Genomic DNA, 14980 nt, shown 5'->3' with positions numbered 1-14980 from the left:
TTGATAAGAGTAGTACAGAAGTGAAGGAAACTTCATTGCCAATGTTTTATTGAGTGATCCAATGTTTGATATTTGGATTCAAAGTTCATGACTTGGTCTAAAAGGTTTGATAGTGATTGGTTTGGTTGACAAAAAAAATGAAAGAGGAAGATAATAGTAAATTACATGTTTGAGCAATGAGCTCTTCTTTTAGTTGAAATTGCATGTTTGGTAATGGACTCATCTTGTATACATTGTACCACAACATCTAATAGGTTTGGAATCTCCAAACATGGATTCAAAGTCTCCTAATAGGGAAAAATTATACTAAATTTTGTAATAGATTCCTAATAGGGTCCATTGTCTAACAAGGAATATTTATATTAGTACATCATCTTGTGGGCATCATTCCCATTGGGGTTTTTCCTCTAATCAAGGGTTTCCCTAGTCAACATATTTGGTGTAATTATCTATGTGAATATTATTATGGTTGTTGTTTACTTTGGTTGAATCTTTAAATTTGTTTAAAGAAGATAAATGTTTTAATTGTTGGATAACTGATTCACCCACCCACCCCCCCAGTTATCTTGGTGGACTATTGTTTCTGACAATTAGTAACAGAGCATCAGGTCCTTCAATGAAAAGTTTAACAACTTTGGGAAATCCATGGTGAACATGTTTAGGAAAGATAGTTCAAAGTTAGATGGAACAAATTATAATATAGATGGAAAGAAAAGATCAAGACAAATCTATTGTGTATGGGTATGGGATACTGGATCTTGAGAAAATCAGAGAAGACAATCATTGTTGAAGAGGACTTGGAAACTTGTACTGAGGTAGAAATAGATTATTTTATGTGTGACATGAGAGTTAGTGAAGCTATATTCACTGACTTCTTGAAGTTGAGTACAATTAGGTAAAACAAGTTGCTACTTCACATTTGATTTGGAAAGCTTTGGAAAATAGTTTTGAACAAGATGCACATTCTAAGAAGTTGAGACTACAAAGTTGGATTTTTACTTTTCAAGATGGTAAAATGATGGAAGATGAATCTATAATAACATATATAAGCATGATATTAGAAATTAGTGCAGGTATTAAAGCTCAAGGAGGAACCAAATAAGATGATGAGGTTATATGGAAGATATTATAGACTCTAACACCACCATTTAAGTCAATAGTTTAGATGATATGGTTGTTGATATCTTGTACCAAATATTTCATAAAGGAGATATTTCTTGGAAGAGTCAAAGTAGTTGAGAATGAACTTAGATAGTTTAGAGAATTAATCAGAATAGAGACAACTTTCAGTGCCTTGAACATTTGACCTAATTTATCAAGGAGCACAAGTGCTAGAGGAGATTTTGCTAGCAATAGTAGATCTAAGGAGGATAGAAAGATTGAAGAAGGAGTAGCCCTTTTGGTAAGAAGAGAAAAAAGAGGTAAGAAAACCTATAAATTTTGTACATGTGATGAATATGATCATTATGCATCTAAGTGTCCTAAAAGAGAGAAAACATATAAGGAAAATCACAAACCTAGAAAGGATAGAGAGTGTTTGTATGGAAATGAAGATAATGATTTTGATGAACAAGAATTAAGTGCTAGTGATGGTGAAATAGGATTTTTGGAAATTAAAGAAGAAATTCCAAAAAAGGTAGCTTTAATTTCACATGTTGAGAAGAAATCTAATTGGATAATTGATAGTGGTTGTTCACATCATATGATTGGTGATATGAACAAGTTTCTTAACTTGAAAAGTCAGGATGGAGGAATTGTTAGAGTTGGAAACAATTTAGTATGCCAAGTTAAAGGTATTGGATTTATAACTATTGATGGTAAAACTAACACTAAGGATGTATACTTTTTTCATGGTTTAAGAACAATCTTCTAAGTGTTAGACAATTAGTAGACAAAAGGTATTAGTTGTAGTTCATAGAAAAGACATGCATGATCAAAGATAAAGATGGAAAGGTAATTATAATAGGAACCAAATCTAGAGGTAATGTATTTCAATTGAATCCTATAGAAATGACATGTCTAGCTGCAAAGGTAGATGACATTTGGTTATGGAATAAGAGATTTTGTCATATAAACTTTTATAGTATTGTAAAGACTAGTAGAATGTTTGCAGTTAGAGATTTGCTAAAGATTGCAAAGCCTACTAACATAATTTGCAAGGAATATGTTTTGGAAAAAAATAACATAACTTCTTTTCCCATCAAGAAGTTTACCACTACAAAAAAGTTGGAGATTGTACAAATAGATCTTAGTTGTCCTATAGAGACTAGAGGATTCTATGGTGAAAGGTATTTTATGATTCTAGTAGATGACTTTTCTAGAATGATGTGGGATTCATTTCTTAAATAGAAATTTGAGGAATTTGATAAGTTTAACATATTCAAGAATAGGGTTGAAAATGAATCTGATATGAATATTAAATGTTTAAGATTACATAGAGCAAGATAATTTACTTCAAACTGGTTATAGGTGTTTTGTGAAGAAAATGGAATTAAGGGACAATTATTAGCTCTGAGAATCCCTAAAAAAATGGCATTATAGAGAGAACGAACAAGTTAGTTACAAAAGTTGCAAGAGGTATGATAGCAAAGAATGATATATCCAAAACATTTTGGAGAGAAGCTATGAATACAACAGTCTACACTATGAATAGAGTGCAAGTTAGGAAAGACACAAACAAGTCCCCTTATGAACTATGGTTTGGTCACTAACCTATAGTTAAGTATTTCATAATTTTTGGAGATAAGTTCTATATCAAAAGAGATGATTATATTGGTAGGTTTGATGCTAGAAGTGATGAAGGTGTGCTTCTTGGTTAATTATTTAAAACAAAGGCTTATAGATGTTATAATCAGAGAACTAGGACTATTATGTGTCAATGTTTTACAACTATTGAACAACAAGAGCTCAATACCAAAATAATAATACTCACAAATCTAAAGATTAGCTACTTCCCATTAACAAATATGTATGCATATTATTTGGATCCAACTTCAACAAAGCCAATAATGGTTTTCTACTAATTAGGCTATGCAAAACCAAGGTAGGTATACCTAGGAGATGATTCAAAATGAATGTTGATGTATGAGAATTTGTTTAGTTTCATTCTGATTCTCATCTTCTATCTTAGACATATATAAAGTTTATCCATTCCTTGACATTTTAGATGATACACATCCCTTATAGAAAATTTGGTCACAATTCTTCGTAGATTTGCAAATATATCCAGCAAATTAGCTAAGACTGAGAGATTATATAAAAAATAAGTGCTCACCACCTTTGAAACTCTTCAAAATGGTAAAATAAATTTGATTTTGTTTTTACACTTGATGCTTATTAATGATCTACCTATCTACAGACTAGATTAACTAGATCAATGCCTATTCCATTGGGATTTAGAGTCTACCCCAATTTATAGATATGATTTGTTGCATTACAACAAATATTATTAGCAATTATTACTGGAATTCATTATGAAAAACATTCTTTCTATTACCATAGAAATCTCATCAAATTCACTAAAGCCTTCACTTAATTCATTAAATTAATAGCAATAGTGAATTGACATACAACCTAAATGAATTGCATTCAATTGGACAAGATTTACTCGCATAATATTAGAATAACCAGGTAATAACAATGGAGACAAAATTCAGCAAGAATAGATATGGGAATGGTTCAATTTTGTATTAATTTTCCTTGAAAATTGTATACAATTGTAGTAGAACTCAGAATGACTCTAGAAAAAGACACAAGGATCAAGTAACATCAATGTATTCTCAAATTTTTTTTAGAGAAGATACATCATAAATTTTGCTACAATAACTAGACCAACCAATATTCAATGTAAACTAAATTTGCATTAGAAATTGGACCCTCCTCTAGCCTTGGAATCTCACTTATATAGAGTGAGATGAAACAAGCTTCAAAATCAAAGAAAAAAAGAGAGTTTTCCTTCCAAACAAATGATATTTATACTTTACAAAAGACAAAATTTGTGTATCAGAGAGCTAGCACATCAAGTAATTCTTTGGTAGGTCCCATTTCTATTACATCTTCACATGCTATTGGTTCTTTGATTGGTTGCTACTATTCTAAATCTTTGACATCTATAGCTACTATACTAGCCAAAGATGAATCTTGTTGTGGTACTTGCAAATCAATTCCTACCCAAGGGTTTTCACTATTTTAATCCTAAATTGACAAAACTACTTTTACTCTTGTTTTTTCCTCTATCATGTCCATGTCCTAGGCCTCTGAACTTGCAACTAAAATTGATTATTAACCTTTATCCTCATCCTCTCTTTGATCTAGCATTTTTATATCAACAATCTACACTTCATCCTCCTGCAGCTCATCATCATCTATTTTAGCTTCTTCAAACTATTCACTAGAAGCAATATTTTCCATCCATTTTTCAAAAAGTGTATCATCTAGCCAATTGAATTGCAAAATATCATGTTGCTTTCTAAGTACATACTCAACTTCCTTATCAATACTAACACAATCATTTTTTAAAGAATCAAAGAATAATTGGACCTTCACTAATTCCTTTGTCATGGTGGCCCACCAAACATGCCCATTCTCATTGATGAACTTATTCATTCTTAAACAAAACAAGTCATCCAATTCCTTAGCCCATTCATCTTTATTCTTTAATTTATTCTTTCTATCTAAAGAATGAGGGAATAAATCAAATTTCTCACTCTTATACTTAGATAAGAAACAACCTTCAACTAAAATACAATTCTTCTATCATCAAAATCTAATAGATCATTAGCGACATCAAATGTTTTTCCAATATGGTCATGGGTAGACCTTATAATAGAGTAACACAAAAGAGTAATTTCTTTTCTTCTCTTGCCCTACTTATTGAAAATGGGCTTCAATGTCTCTTCCTAGTCTTTCATCTCTTCCCATATGCTTATTAATTTTTCTAATTGATCATAAAACAATGGTCATTCAATTTTATCTACCAGATACATGAGAGCCTTTGTCATTTATCTTCATATTGTGCATTCGACTCTATATGTAATGCCTACAATTTGCTCTTTTCTTCTTCATAGTCTTTAGCTGTGTAATATTATGGCCTTTGTGGAGTATGTGGCATTTCTATGAGAGGAGTGGATTTAAAAGGTTCCATTGGAGGGTGAGGATATGTGATTCTTCGCTTGGAAGACCTCCCCATTGCCTAATTTTCAAGTTTAATTCTTTTATGAACTTCTTTATTATACCCCTCCAAAACTCTCTCATACTTATTCTACAGTTTAAATATTATCTTCTCTTCCTTTTCTATAGTAGCCCAAAAAAACTAAGATGTTCCAACACCCATGTGAGCTTCCTCCACATGGGAGGTATCTACTACTCTTTTCACAATGATATTTCCCATTAACCCAAAGTCATCTAGTTGTGATGAAACAACCCTTGATCCCTTCCTCAATGACCATATAACCAAAGTGGCCTAGTCCTCACTAAAAGTAGTAACTTTGAATTCTTTTTTATTTTGGTCCTATAGGGCCAATTTATTTGAAATAGAATTAAAAATCAGAGCATTTTCTATTTCCCAATTAGGTAGTAGTAAAATATTTGATGCTCTCACCATCTACCTACCCTCTTTAGGAGTTATACTTTTGAATTCTTACATCATCTTTTATTTTACTTGATCTTCTAAGGCTATCTCCTCTAGCTTTGGATTCTTTGTTCTTAACTTATTACATATTTCTTCCTACTTCCATGTATTTTTTATTCATGCAAATTGGTGGAAAGCTTTGGATTTGACAAAACTATCATCTGACAAAAATTGTTGACTAGCTTTCTCTATTATAGGGTCTAATTCTCTTCCTTTAAAATCTACTTCTATCAAATCATGGCTTGGCATAGGGGTCTCTTGGGGGTTTCCCCCATTTAATTTTTCCTCGCTAATAAAAAATCCTTTTTGTGACCCCAACTATATAATTTTCTCCCTAGTGAGTTGTTCCTCTCCAATTCACAAAGGGGACAATTTAGGTGAATATTCTTCAATGTGTGGACCTTGTTCTTTCATTATTCTTTGCCTCTTAGGAGAGGATTCATCAGGTCTCTTTTCCTAGATAGCACTAGTGGATCCAAATTTTTTTTGCCTTTGTCCATAGTGTTCTTATTTTGAATTACATTGTAACCAAACCTTTTTTGGACAATAAATTGTCTTACCCCTAGATTGTGAGTGAATCCTAGTCTCCTCATTACCTCCTTAGCCTTATCTGAATAAGTATTAATAAAAATATTTTTTCTCATTCATAGTTTCCATTGCTTTAGGGAATGTAATCATGAGCTTATTTATTCTATCTACCTCCGTGATGGCATTACCAAGAGGACTATAATTTTCATCAAAACAATGAATAAAATCCAAAACCCTTGAGAAAACTGTCCATTTTTCTATCTTAGTTTCTTGTTCTTGCAAGGAGAACTCATTTCTTATTATGTCTTTATGAAAATATGACTCATGATCAATTTTTCCCAACTTGATTCTATGCATAAAGGCCAAGTTATAGAATCCCTCAGTGTCACAAAAATGGGAGTGAGAGATAGCCATCTTGTACTGATCTAGTATTTTATGTAGAGAAAGCCAACTACCTTTTTTTAGCACAAATTGGTGGGCTACAGTGCAAGTGGGGAATATTGATCTTATTTGTCTTTTCAACAAATAAGTTTCCTCCAATGCTCCTAGCTACCACAAAAATTTAACTACCCCTACCTTTAATGGCACCCGGTAAGGTAATACATGAGGAGTACCTCTGAAACCATAAATCCTAAAGACAGTTGAAACTGAGTATGGGAGAATATCTCCCCAATTACATGAAACTTTCAAATGAACAATATTGTCTAGGCACCTAATAAGACTTACCAATGTCTTAGGTACTCTAGGATTGTCACTTAATAATAAGAACCTCAACATTGAAACAAAGTACCTATCAAACCTAACAAAACTAACCTCTTTGCTTCCTAGGTCATATCTACACTCCATAACTAAACTGGTAGTGCTTTCCCATCCTATTCTCTATTCAATTTCATTTCCTTACCAAAATATGTTGCTCTTTTGAACAAGAGCATATGCATCAACAAGGAATAGTGACCAAAAAAAATTTCCACCTTACCTCTTGCAATCCCAACCAAGCCATTATGAATTTCTTCTACGAAATAGGAGGAAAAATCAAAAATAATATCCACACCAAAAGAGGAAACCTAAGTGATCATATACATAAAACCTATCTTCATCTTCACCAAAAAATCTACATAGAGTCATATATGCCTCTATAGCCCTGGCATTGAAATACACCCTTTTGAAAGGTTTTAGAGAGGAGGTTGTAACCACTAGAAAATTTCCAAGTTTTCCTATATGTGCCCTCAATGTACCCTACCTAATTACATCCTTCTTTGACACATATTTTTTCTCTAAATCTTGTAGGTCAATAGGCAAATGATAATTTCTCAGAAGTCCTAAACCAAACACCTCTCAAATTTTCTCTAGGCTAATTGTGATCAAAATTTTGACATCAGTTCTTCTCACTACTCTGATTACTTGATCATAATTTTTTGCAATGGCTTCGAGAAGGTCATAGTCCATAAAAACACTTGGAACTACTAATTTTCCTAAATCAAAGTTCCAGATATTGGCATGTGGGGCAAATAAATTCCTTTTTGAAAACCATTTCATGAATAAACAAATACTAGTTTGAGTTTTGGCATCCCAAACCTAATTACTCTTATCATATAACCCATTTGCGATTTTGAGCCTAGGGTTTAACAAAGTTAACTTTTTAATTTGCATTGTTTTAGTGGTAGATTCAAGGAGAAATTAATAGTCCTAACCAAATTATCCTCTTGCCTAGAGAACACCTTTTTTGGAGGTATATTTACTACAATTTTCAAAAACCTAAAATGCTACAAATAAAATAGAACATGGGAACTTATTTGACCTTTTGCTAGTTCTTCTCTATAACTATGCAATGCTTTGAGTGTAGAAAGAAATTGTTTCACATTTCAATCAATCAAATCACCAATTTCTCACTAATTTCTTCCACTTTGAAGGCTTGAAATCTTGTTTGTGTGAGATGAAAATGGCAAAATCTTTTGCAATATAATCTATTTTTTTCTCACATGTGAAGCTTTCATTCCTCATTAATGAACTACCAAGTGAAACAAAGTGGCATTACCTTCCCTTTTCAAATTTGCACCATTGATATCAAAAAATCCTATGATCTAGGAGTGAAAGAAAGGATAACTCATCTTTCACTTGACATGTCAGTATTGAAACCAATGAAAAATTCTCCATCTATACTTTTCCTTCAATGTTGGCATTTCTAATTGGACCCACTAATCCTTGAGGACACATGTCACTGATTCACTATCTCTCTATACATAAAGAGTGAGCATATTGCCTATGCAATATATTGAAAACCATTGATTTCATCTTGATTAAGTAGGGGACATGTGATTTAGTACTTAATACAAATGTGGTGGGACTCTATCCATTTTCTTTACTCACTATGTCACTATCCTTAAACCTCAAGGAACTCTCCATAATGACAAAGTGATAGCCATAGATCTGAGCTTAATCTAAAGGTGAGGAAACTACATTACATCCAACTAACTATGGTGGGTCCCTTGGTCTTCATGTCATGTTGGGTAAACAATGCACAACTTCTCATAGGGACTTGGTGATGATCATTGATCTGATCTTGATCAGTGACCATAATCTTTCATTTGAGTTTTGACTTGGGCATGGGTCCATGTTACTAATGATGTGGGAATTTCCTATCAAGCTAGCATATAACTTAATATTCTAATCCTTGTTGTGACATCACATGATTTAGGTCCTACTACCTACATATTTTTATGCTAGGTGCTATGTTGCAATAGGCAAGGCAAAAAGATTTTCTAGTTGCAACATAGCAAACCTTGGTGCTCTTAAAAATTCTAGTGTATACATGTTTCCAGTAGGATGCCACTATATCTAAGAGATTATGTGGCTTATTCGTGACAAAGGAAACACTTGGGACTTGCCTCTTAGAATTGTTGTTGCATTTCCATTTTTCATCAAGGTGCTATGTTGCTATCAATGGGATTCTTTCATTTTTTTGCCATCATTACTAGAATCAATTCTTCTAACAAAGAAATAAAGTCACATGACTAGTTTTAACAATAAGAACATTTTGGTGCCCATCCATTTCATAATCTCCCATCTTTCTCAATTTTTGGCAAGGTCCTATGTCACTACCAATGAGATCCATTTATTTTCCACCCACAACATAGTGACCTCATGAATATAGTTGAAATCTAGTGCAAAGAAAATACTTTGTTTTCAATTATGATTACCACCATTAATACCTCTAACACAATAATAAAATGCATGTCCACAATATCACTTGGGAAATTCATGGCCACTGGATTTTTCAAAATCTATCATCCTTGACATTCTCTTATAATGTGTTATGTTGCTATTAGTAGGATATAAACCCTTTTCAATCACAACATATTGACTCATTGAAAAAACTAGATTCTAGTGACACCATTTGCAATTTAGTTCGTTTGGTTCCTTTTCTAGTTCTGGCAAATTTGACATGAAGCACGTGACCTAAACCTTTTGAAACAATGCAATTTTATGGTCACCAAGCCTCCACTTTATGATACTACCAGTCAATTTCATGGTAGTCTCTATGTCACTATCATTAAAATAATTGCATCCTCACATAGTGATGATGCAATAACTATAGATCCTATAAAGATTAGACAATGGAAACAAAAATGGTAAAATGAACTTGGGGGCATGAAAGATTTAAACAAGTCAAGGAATATTTGAAATTTGAAAGGCTTCATGCCCAAATAAATTCACAAAGAACACAAGACATAGGATTTGAGATGTTTTTTAGAGGTTATTGAAAATGCAAGGCCAAAGAACCAAAAACCCTAGTAGGCAAACAATGGGTTCAATTCTAACTTTTTATATCTAGACTAGAATAAAGTTATTTTGTAAAAAATCAAACCAACATTATGGAAAGTGAAAATGTGAGAATTGATGAGAAATTTAGAATACAAAAAAGAATAGTTTATTACAATTTAGATGATGTTTTTACTAAGCCAAGGAAAGATGAAGTATTTCTTGAGACTAATAATGATTTGCAGAATGAAGGGGAGGCAAGGTAGGAAGGAAGCTTAGAACCTTTAGTAGAGCCAAGAGTTGAGATTGCAACTCCTACCTCAAGAAAGAATATGATAAAGAATCACTCATTTGAGAAAATCATTGGAAGCAAAGAGAAAGGTGTGATGACAAGACGTAGAGTAAATGAAGAACTATGCTTGATATCTCAAATTAAGACTAAGAATATAGGTGAAGCATGGAAATATAATTACTAGAAATAGGCTATGAAAGAGGAATTGGATCAGATAGTAAAAAAAGAAACATGGGAATTGGTCCCCGGACTAGTAGACAAGAATGTGATAGGGACTAAATCAGTATTTAAAAACAAGATGAATGAGAAAGGAGAAGTTGTAAGGAACAAAGAAAAATTGGTATGTAAAGGTTACTCATAGCAAGAAGGGATAGTTTATGAGGAGACTTATGCTCCTATGGCTAGAATAGAAGCTATAAGATTATTTTTAGCCAATGCAACACAAAATAAATTCAAATTATATGAGATGGATGCCAAGCTAGCATTTTTGAATGGAGAACTTGAAGAGAAGGTATACATTGAGCATTTTGAAGGATGTCCTTTGATAGATGACAAGGACATAGTATCCAAACTAAAGAAAGCATTGTATAGATTGAAGCAAGCACCCAGAACCTAGTATGCAAGATTGAACAAACATTTGACAAAACTTGGATATAGAAAAGTTATGGTAGATAGTAATTTATTTTAGAAAGAAATTGATGATGCTCTGATTATTTTGGTAATATTTGTTGATGATATCATATTTGGACGTAATGATGAGAAAAGTAAAAAGTTTTCTAAAAAGATAAAGAATGAGTTCAAGATGAGTATGATAGGGGAGATGAAATATTTCCTAGGATTGAAGATTGTACAAAATAAAGAAGGAATCTTTATTTCTCAGATTAAGTACTTCAAGGATTTACTAAAAAGGTTTGGCTAGGAAGTATGTAAACAAGTTATCTAAAAAGGATGAGAAACCTACTATTGAGTAGAAGAAGTACAGATCTATGATCAGAGGATTGCAATATCTAACTCACACAAGGCTGGATATAGAAAATGCAATTAAAATTATTGTAGGAATCAAAGCTAATACCAAAGAAGCACATTATGCAGTAATCAAAAGGATATTGAGATATTGTGGTATGATAGATCTGATGATTTTACTCTAAGTGATTATACTGATGTAGATTAGGTAGGCACTGTGGATGATAGAAATAGCACTAGTGTTGGAGCCTTTTCTCTTAGAGGAAGATTGGTTTCTTAGTTAAGCATGAAGTAGGATTGTACATCTCAAAGTATAGTAGAAGCAAAGTATGTTTTAGCAGCAAATAACTGCAATCAAGTTATTTGCCTGAAGTAGATGCTAAAGGATATAAGGATAGAAATTTGTGAACCTATTGTGATACATTGTGACAACTTAAACACAATAAATATGTCTAAGAATCTCGTGTTGCATTCTAAGACCAAGCACATTCCTATTAAGTATAACATGTTGAGAGAGAAAGTTGTAGATAAGGAAATCATATTGAAGTATGTAAGAAGCAAAGAGAAGATTGAAAATATTTTTACTAAGCCTCTTCGCAAAGAGAATTTTCAGTATTTACAAGGTATGCTTTGGGTTATGCCTATTCTTACATTAGAGTAGAAATTGCAAAATTGCATTAGTCTAGGGTAACAGAGCACCATTGTTTGTCTAGATTGAATGCTGATGCTTCCTATATCAGGGAGTATCTATGATAGATACTGTTGTCTAGGACTCTTGTTGATATTGTTTTAAATAATGTCTTTTGACACTTAAGCTAGTAAGTGTTAGTTGTTGCAGAGTTTGACATAGTAAAGTTGGTTGTTGAAACCATTGACATTGATGTCAATGGGGGAGAATATTCTATGAAAAAGATTATTTTAAGGAAGATGTTTAGAATGAGTGTAATATTTTTGGCATAAGTACAACATGGAATGATAGTTTGACAAAAAGCACATTGAGGTATATCAATTGGGGAGAATGATTGATGAAGAGGATTTGAAAAAGAAGATTAATAGTCTTTTGTTGGTATTCTTGGAACTAGATGTTTTTCATTTATGTTGCCATTAATGTCAAAGGGGGAGATTTTTAGAAGATTGGTTGCAAGGATGAATGTCGATGATATTCCTATGGGGGAGTATTGTAGATGATATGTTACACTTGTTGGCCTAGTTTTCACCCTTTGTTATGTTGTACTTCATAGTGAAAAGCCCTAGGGTTTTTTTTAGAATTATGATTTTTTGTTAAAACCCTAGATGTAATTTCCTAAAGTTTGATAACCCCTTGTCTTGTTTCCCTAGCCCTCAAAAGTCATTAGATATAATTTTTAAATAAAATTACATAGGAAACACTTATCCTAAGTTTTTACTTGCCCAAAGGTCACTTTATTACTATCCTCAAATTAAACCCCTTTTTTTAAGCATGCCCTAACTATGGTTACCTTTCTCTAAGCATTTTTTTGTAACATCTTAACTTTGGTGTTTTGAATTGATCAACTATTGAGATGTACAAGAACAATGGTAGTTGCATCACTACGAGATAAATTTGTTCAAAGAGTAAGAAAAGTGTGCAAGCATCTTTGTGATATAAAGCATTTGGTGATGTGGGTTATGACTGCATCACAAAAACTAGAGTTAGTTAGAGCTTGTTAGTACCTCTAAGAACTTTTGTAGAATTTTTAGTGCATGTTCTATTTTTTAGCAATATTATTTTTTAGGCCATGTATTGGAGTTTCTTTTTCTATCATGTCTTTGAGTCATTGATCTTGGGAAGATCAATGACATGTGTATTGCCACTTTGTGAAGATGCTAGGACTTTAACCAAACTGACACCTATCTCTGAAAACATCATGTAGGATATTTCATATAGTTCAAATGATATAGCTTGTATGTCATTGATCTTGATAAGATTGATGGGTAGCACATGCCTGCAATATGAAACTAAAACGACTTTAACTAAAGTGAGTAAGCACATCTTTGACATATGGTGACACAAGGAAGGATAGGGAACTAGGGCCGAGGGCACACCCAAATCTCCAAACCACCTTGAAAGAGTTAACATAGTAGAAAGACAACAAAAAGAACAACAACCAAGGGAGGAGGAAGAACAAAACACATTTATTGATTCATCAAATAATCAACATACATGCCTAGCTATAAGGCCTTTTAGGTTGCGACCAAATACAAAAAAAAATACAACTTCCAGATTAATGGTCCAAATTTGAATTCACACTTCCAAACATATATGTATTCCCTCTTGGAATTCTCTAAGTCCCTCCTCACACTGTCTTCTTTTAACCTAAGCCTAATTACTCTATTTATACTTGCCAAAATAGCTTATAGAATATTCTAGAATAATCTAAATTAAATATGGAGTTTGGCTCTAACTAAGAACCCAAAACATAGAGAACTCAGTTAATGAAGGAATACTTGGCCAACATTGTCTAGCTTGGTACACAGTAGATAACTTGGCATACACTAGATAACTTGGTAGTAACTAGAACTCAATAGTAACTAGAAACTTGATAGGAAATAGAACTTGATAACAACTAGAACTTGGTAGAAGTTGACACTCGACAACAACTAGCACTCAGTAACAACTGGAAATTGATAGCAACTAGAACTCGACAATAACTAGAACTTGATAGAAATTGGTAGAATGGAGGATTACAAGGAAACCCAAGATGCTCCTAAATTAGACAATCAGCATTAGAAGAAATGATTCTCCTAAATCATTGAGATGTCACAACCTGAGCTAAATCCAACTCACATTGAAAAATCCATGTAGCATCTTCTATTGGTCTATTCTTCCACTTCACCAAATACTTATAGTAATCTTTTCCTCTTGTGCTCTTACCAAATCTTTGATCCAATACCTTGTCAACCTCTTAAATTTGCTTCTTAGGATAATCTTTTGATACAACAACTTCATCATCTAACTAATGATACTTGTATAAATCAGCAACATTGAATATAGGAGCTATATACATGTCATTAGGTAACTCAACTTCATAAGCATTACCACTGTCAAACTTCTTCAAGATCCTACAAGGTCCAAATTTCTTCATCTTTAGCTTATTGCATGTTCCAACATGGAATCTTTCTTTCTTTAAATGAACCATCACCTCATCATCAACTTCAAAATCATGATGTCTTCAAATTATTAGCTTTCTCCTTATAATTTTGATTACTTTATTCCAATCTCAACCTCATTTCCTTATGTAAAGACTCTATAAAATCAGCAAATTCTTCTCCTATAGTCCTTCTCTTTCTTCACCAAAAACATCTCTCAAATATGATATACCTCTAGGTTGTATTCTAGTAACAATCTCAAAAGGTGTTTTCCATGTACTTCTATTCACAGAATTATTATATGCAAATTCAACTTGTACCAATAACATCTCCCAATTACTTGGCTTATTTTCAACTTAACATCTCAACAAATTACTTAAGCTTCTATTCACAACCTTTGTTTGTCCATTTGTTTGTGTATGGAATGTAGAACTAAACTTTAATTTAGTACCCATATTCTTCCACAAATTCTTCCAAAAATAACCAACAAACTTACTATCTTTGTCATAAATAATGCTTCTTTATAATCCATGCAATCTCAAAATCTCTGTAAAGAAAATTTCAGCAACATGCTCAGCATCTGATGTCTTCTTACATGAAATAAAATGAGCCATCTTAGAAAATCTTTCCACTGCAACAAATATGGAATCATACCCCTTCACAGTCTTAGGTAATCCAATAACAAAATCCATATTAATGTC

Source organism: Cupressus sempervirens, chromosome 1, assembly GCF_028749045.1.
Source record: "Cupressus sempervirens isolate cs-2001-9-10 chromosome 1, ASM2874904v1, whole genome shotgun sequence".
Taxonomy (NCBI): domain Eukaryota; kingdom Viridiplantae; phylum Streptophyta; class Pinopsida; order Cupressales; family Cupressaceae; genus Cupressus; species Cupressus sempervirens.
The sequence above is the reverse complement of the archived record's forward strand: the minus strand, read 5'-3'. Positions refer to the sequence as shown.